Here is a 6380-nt window from a genome sequence, read left to right as displayed (position 1 = left end):
ATATATATTGCCTGCATCTCTCTCTCCCTTTGTTTGCTGTGATACAAGCCCTGGCATCTGCGAGCCCTTTGTTTGACAATAGCGAGCTATTAAATTCTTCCTTTACACCACACGAGGGTGTTTCGGGCTATGCAGCATGCCAGAATCAATCTGGAAGTCATCCCGTTTGGAAAGGAACCAAGGGGCAAACAGATACATTATTTTTCCACTGGGCAAACTGGTACAGGAGACTTTGAAAAGAAAAAGATGAAGCATCATAATCTAGAAACCAGATGGAAGAGGAATTTTAAAGACATAATCAGATGTTCCCTGAAATCAAATACTCTATACTGTGGACTTCCCTGAGCTTTGACTTGTCCTTAAAGAATTTAAAATATAATATTATTTCATATTATTTCCATTAAAATCTCTTTAGATGGGATGAAGTAATCATTATCCCTCTACATAGCTTTTCAGGAGCTTTCCATTGGTTTATTGTTCAAAAGTTAATTGCAGAGTCAGGAAGAATTGTTTACTAACATAATTATAAATAAAACCAAATTTCTCCTTTGTATCTGGCTTCTTCTGGAGTCAAAGCATACACAGATCTTTCTAATGTTTGGCACTTCTGACACGTGGTGGCTCTAAATCCAGCAAAGACCATGCAAAGTAACCAATACCATGTGCTGGTTAGCAGCTATAATTTCTGTGTGCTGGTTAGCAGGTATAATTTCTGTGCGCAGCTTTGTCAAGCAAACACAAACACTGAAACAAAGCTGGAGCAATTCTCAAGGATTTCAACACAGCTGCAAGAAGAACATTCCTGAAAAGAGAAAACTCCATACATCTGTGTTAAGATGGGCGAAACAGCCCATTCCAGGAAATCCCAAGTGGCAAAGCCTATTATCAGCCACTGTTATCTAATGAGTCTGGCACTAGGATGGCCAGGGAACCATACTCTCCCACAGCCTGCTCCCTGCTCCCAGGCACTGTCACACCTCTGCCTGCATTCCAATTACTGGAGCACACCATGCAAATTATATAAATAAACAAGCCAAGCTTAATTAATTTGCAGGACCAAAAGGTGCCTTGTAAGTGAAACCACTTACAAGTGAAGCACTACTGTTTAAAAAGGATGTGTGATTCAGACTGAGGCAAAAGGTAATTCAGGGGGATTAATATTTGGGATGGCTGTCAGATGTGCCAGGAGCAGGCCATCCTCTAAGCTCAGAGCTGTCTTCTCTGATGTCAGAGAGGTGAAAGCCAGGCTGAGGACACCTGTCTGCTCCATGCACCCTATGGGCTTGGGGCTGGCAGCCTTTCCTGGGCGTTCGTCAGCAGGACCCAGCACCACCTGGATGCAACAGGCAGGAATACAAACCACAGAGTGCCGGGAAAGGTCACTCACTCCACTGCAATGGCCAGGCCTTGCCACTGATTTCACAAGGCACATTAGCAACTGCAAACAAATACTGAGAACAAATTCCTTCCTTTTGTGACTTTTCCCCCTCACCCTGCAGCATTCACCAGCTCCTCAGGAGCAGATGAAAACCACTTGTGCATAAAACTTAGCTTTCCAGTGTGTTGCTTTTATGGTTGTATAATGCAGGTGTTAAAGACCATATATAGTAGGACCAACTAATTTCACAGTATGACACTACATGTTACTACGTGACCTCAGATTCTGACTTGGGTCTGCTTTACAGGTTTTATTATGTCATGGTTTTGCATTTAGCAATGTGGTTTTGGCTGGGGTAGAGTTCATTTTCTTCATAGTGTAGTATATAGTAGAGATAATTCATGCTGTGTATGTATATAAAATATTGTGAGATCCAACATATGTCTTTGACCACCCTGTCTGGGAGCAGAGTCTTATTTCTATTCATCTAGTTCCAGGACATCGTTAAGATAATATCAAGCCTGTTAACGTAAGAATGAAACCTTCCTGGGCCATAAGCGCCGATTTCCCAAGAATGTCTGAGCCATTCAGGAGAACTTGCACCTGGGGAGGTTACATAGACTAGCTCAAGCACCAGCAATACTTTGTTACATGTGAAAGAAGGCTATTCTGAAGAAGCCCAGACAGCCATTTGGACCTCTGGACTGGCTTTTGTACACTTCTGCATCTGTATGGTCCCAGTTATACATGTGAAGGGACACAAAAGAACCTTCTGTCATTTCTGCCTCAGGCAGAATAAATGGGATATAAGCCAGCTGCATGAAGCATTTGGGATAAACCGGTAAGGAGACGCTGGCACTTTGTCAGTCGGATCCAGGTTCACCCAGCACCGACTTCCGGGATTGATGCTGCCTTGGCTGTGGTGGTTTTTCGAAATCATATTTTTTTGTTGTTGATCTAATAAATCTTTGTTAATTTTTTTTTATAAATTTGGTTGCTGATCTGATAATTTATAACCATAGTATCTGGTATAAAGATTTATGAACTAGTGTTTTGGATTTATGATAGAAATAGTGTTGGTAATGTAGAGATATTTCCATTACTGCTGAGCAGTGCTTACAAAATGTCAAAACCTTTTCTGCCTCTCACCCCACCACTGAATGGGCTGGGACTGCTCAAGGAGTTGTGACATGACACAGTTGGGACAGCTGGCCCCAAGTGACCACAATGATGTCCCACACCATATCATGCCATGTTTGGAATAAAAAGCTGGGGAAGAAGACAGAAGAGGGAGACATTCAGAGCAGTGGCGTTTTGCTTTCCCAATTCACCATTACACTTGATAGAGTCTGGCTTTCCCATAATTGACTGAACACATGCCTGCCCATAGGAAGCAGTGAATATTTGTTTCTCTTTGATAGTGTGCAGCTTTTGCTTTGCCTAATAAACTGTCTTTATCTCAGCCCATGATTTTTCTCACTTTTATTCTTCCAGTTCTCTCTGCATCCTACTGGTGAAAGTGATCTCCCACCTGGGGTTAAACCATGATAAACATTTAAGACTTTCTTAAATAATCTTTACTACATCCACACAGCAAGCTTTGAATGTTTTCCACTTAGAGAAAAGTTTTTATCTAATACTCCCATAGCAACCTTCAAGCACCTGGTAACTAGATCTGGCCAAATAATTCTAGATTTGACAGAACCCAAGTCCAAGCCAATGATTCCAGCTTTCATAGTGGGGCAGCTGCTGCCAAAAATAATCACTGAATCGTATAATGGTCTGGGTTTAAAGAAATCCGCAAGTTATCATCAAGTTCCAACCCCTCTGCCATAGGCATGGACATCTTCCACTAGACAAGGTTGCTCAATGCCCCATCCAGCCTGGCCTTGAACACTTCCAGGGATGGGACAGCTGAAGTTCTGAAGTTGCTGCAGTTGAGTAGGGGTTTTGTTTGTTTGTTTGTTTGTTTGTGTTTTTTTGTTGTTGTGGGGGTTTTTTTGGGGGGATGTTTTGTTTTTTTGTTTCTTTTTTTAAGGCAGGGGTCAGTTTTGAGGTAAATTACAATTCTCGAGTGTGAAAAATGCCAATCACTTGTTTTTAAAATTTTAAAAGTTTAATAGTAATAAAATGGTTATAAAAATAGTAATATAATTAGAGTAAAAAAATTTGAACAATTGAGATTAGGACAATATGAGACAATAAAACAGTCCGGGACCTCTTTCTGGGCAAAACCAGCCTGAGAAAGGACACACGGTTAACAGAGGATTAAACCTTAAAAGCAATAGCCCATTGCATATTCATACATCTCATACATGATGCATAAATTCCATTCAAACAAAGGATTCTGTCTGGTCTGTGTCAGCTTCTTCCTCTGAGTCCTAATGGTGTCTTCAGGGCTGAGCAAGGTGGGAAGAAGTTCGTTTCTTCTGATAATGGAGCAATAAATTCTCTTTCTCTGAAAGATTTAGGTGTCCTGCGGCTGCTGTCTGGTGCGAGTACCTAATTCTTTTCTTTAAAAAAATATTCTACATAAATGGTTTCTATTTTAACCATAAAAGTTACATTTTAACTACAGAACTACATTTACCATTCTATTAAAATGTTAATGCAACACTACTAATCAATACAACATAATACATACAGTAAATTTCTGCGTAGAGCCATATAATACGCATTTTTTCACATCGAGTAAACGATATATTCCATTCTTATCGCGGTGAGGGGCAGATAGAGGCAAACAGAAACATAAACCATCCTACACCAAATTTACCTGCAGAAAACCAGGAAGATGGGGCTGGCACGGGGGAATTTCCTCCCTCGGGTCCCAATCTGTTGGCTGCCCCTTTCCCTGTTCTCTCTCTGAAGCCGGCAGAGGAGGGCAGGCACCCTCGTTGTGCCCGTCCCTCCGCCCTGGGGTGGGGAGGTACACTGCCGCATTGCCGCCCTGCTGCCGGTGGGATGGGAACGTGAAACGTACGGGGAGGGACGAAAGGGGAGGTCGGGGCAGGAACGGGGAAGGGCCGGGGCAGGACGAGAGGCAGGAGCGGCCCCGCTCGCCGCCGGGCGCGGTGCTGTGGCTCCACCTACTGGTGAGTAGCGGGAGTGCGGCCCGCCCGGGTGTCCCGGCGCAGCGATTTGAGAGGAAAGCCCTCGGGAGAGGCTGGAAGCGCCCCAGCCAGGACAGCTCTCCCGGGCATCATTACCCTGCGGAGCCCCGCTTAGAGACTGCAGCAGCAGCCTTCGGGGATGTGCGCAGGAAGCGGTGACACCCATGAGCGCTGCTCACGGTCCGAAGCAAGCAAAAGCAACCGTGCTGCTCACGGTCAGAAGCAACGTGAGGATCAGAAAACCCGAGATAATAAAATAGCCTCCTTCAGTCTACATGCTACGGACAGTCGTCGTCTAATGACAAGGAGGAACGTCCTGGCTCTCCACATATCTTGGAATATTGTTATCCATCTGTTTGGGTTTTTTGTTGTTGTTGTTTTTTTGTTTGTGGGTTCTTTCCAATTTGTTTTTAAGGCCAACGACCTGTCTGCTTTTGCAGTGATGGGTAATATGACAAAAGTTTAACTACTGTGCTTCTACAACACAGACAAGAAATGCTCAAATTAACATCAACCCTTCCATGCATAGAAAGTTGGTATAGTTTTGTAGGAAACAAAGTGTTTTCTGTTCAGCACGGATGGATTTAGAACTGCTTGTACTACAACAAAAATAATACAACAAAATACTCTAAAAAAGGTCTGTTAGATCATTCTTTCCAGTAAGCCATTCATTTAATCAAGTCCCAGGAAATACAGTGCTCTGAACCCTGACACTTATAGACCAGTGTGTAGCAGTAAATAAAGAAAATCCCATTCCTAAATCAGAATATCAATTTTAAGCCTGATATAATTGAAATTTAGCTGATTTGCATTAATTACAGAAATACCATTGTGGTAACAATACATTTCTAAACAAGCTTGGAGGGATGGTTTCTTGGCTACCTGAAGGTATTGCAATTGCTGCCAAAAGCAGTGCTCCTCCTGCAGCTCTGGTGCCTTGCACTGGTGATCACACAGATTCTGACCTGGCTGAGAGCTGTGCAGAGGGCCGAGCCAAGCCCACCCTCTGCACCATCATTTATTCATTAGTGCCAATATGAGGAAATCTGTAGCTTGGGCAGGACAGGGGGAAAACTGGATCATCTCTTTCACGGGCTTAAGCCACCTAGGAAACTACCCCTGAGGTCTTGGAAAATGTGAAGATAACATGTGATGGAAGCTCATTAAGACCAAAGAAAAATAAAATTCTTACATTTTTTTTTCCTTCACGTATACTGTAAATTTAATTCCTGAAAAGCAGACTTAAAAGTAAGTATTATTTTAAAGGCATAGCATTTCCAAAAGGGCTAGAATTTTCCATTAACTTTAGGCTTGCTTCAGTCCTTAAATCTCTGGACCAAAATTGACTTTCTTGTGACTTCACAATGACAACTGGGACTTCCTTGCACACACTTGCATCAGGGCTGGTGATCTTTCATGTCACCAGCCACCCTCCATGATCCAGTGCTGCAATCCTGTGCCAAGAGATGCAGGTGATTTTCTGTCTGTTATGGTGCTGATTCTTTCTTTTGGTTTCACAGTGATAGAAAATTATATGTTGGGTTATATTAGTCCACATTAAAAATAAATAATTGCAAGAACAGCTCATGTAGGTCTCAAAATCTTGTGTTCAGCCACTGTTTGCTGTGTAACTGTGATGTCCATATAGTAGAGTTGTCATCTCTATACATTGAATAGATGGACAAGCTTCAACACTCTTCAGTTAGGCTGGCAGACTCGTATGTTAATCTGCTACCATGGACGAGACAGCAAATTCTCAGTTCAGAACCCAATTCAAATTAAGCATTTGTAATCTCACAGTGACACTTACTATGAATGTAGTGCATACACAGAGATACACAGGATGAAAGGAGTGTCCGAAGAAGTGCTAAGCTTCCAAAATTAATGTCATG

This window comes from Serinus canaria, chromosome 1 (assembly GCF_022539315.1).
Source record: "Serinus canaria isolate serCan28SL12 chromosome 1, serCan2020, whole genome shotgun sequence".
NCBI classification, from domain to species: Eukaryota; Metazoa; Chordata; class Aves; order Passeriformes; family Fringillidae; genus Serinus; species Serinus canaria.
This window is presented reverse-complemented; position numbering follows the sequence as displayed.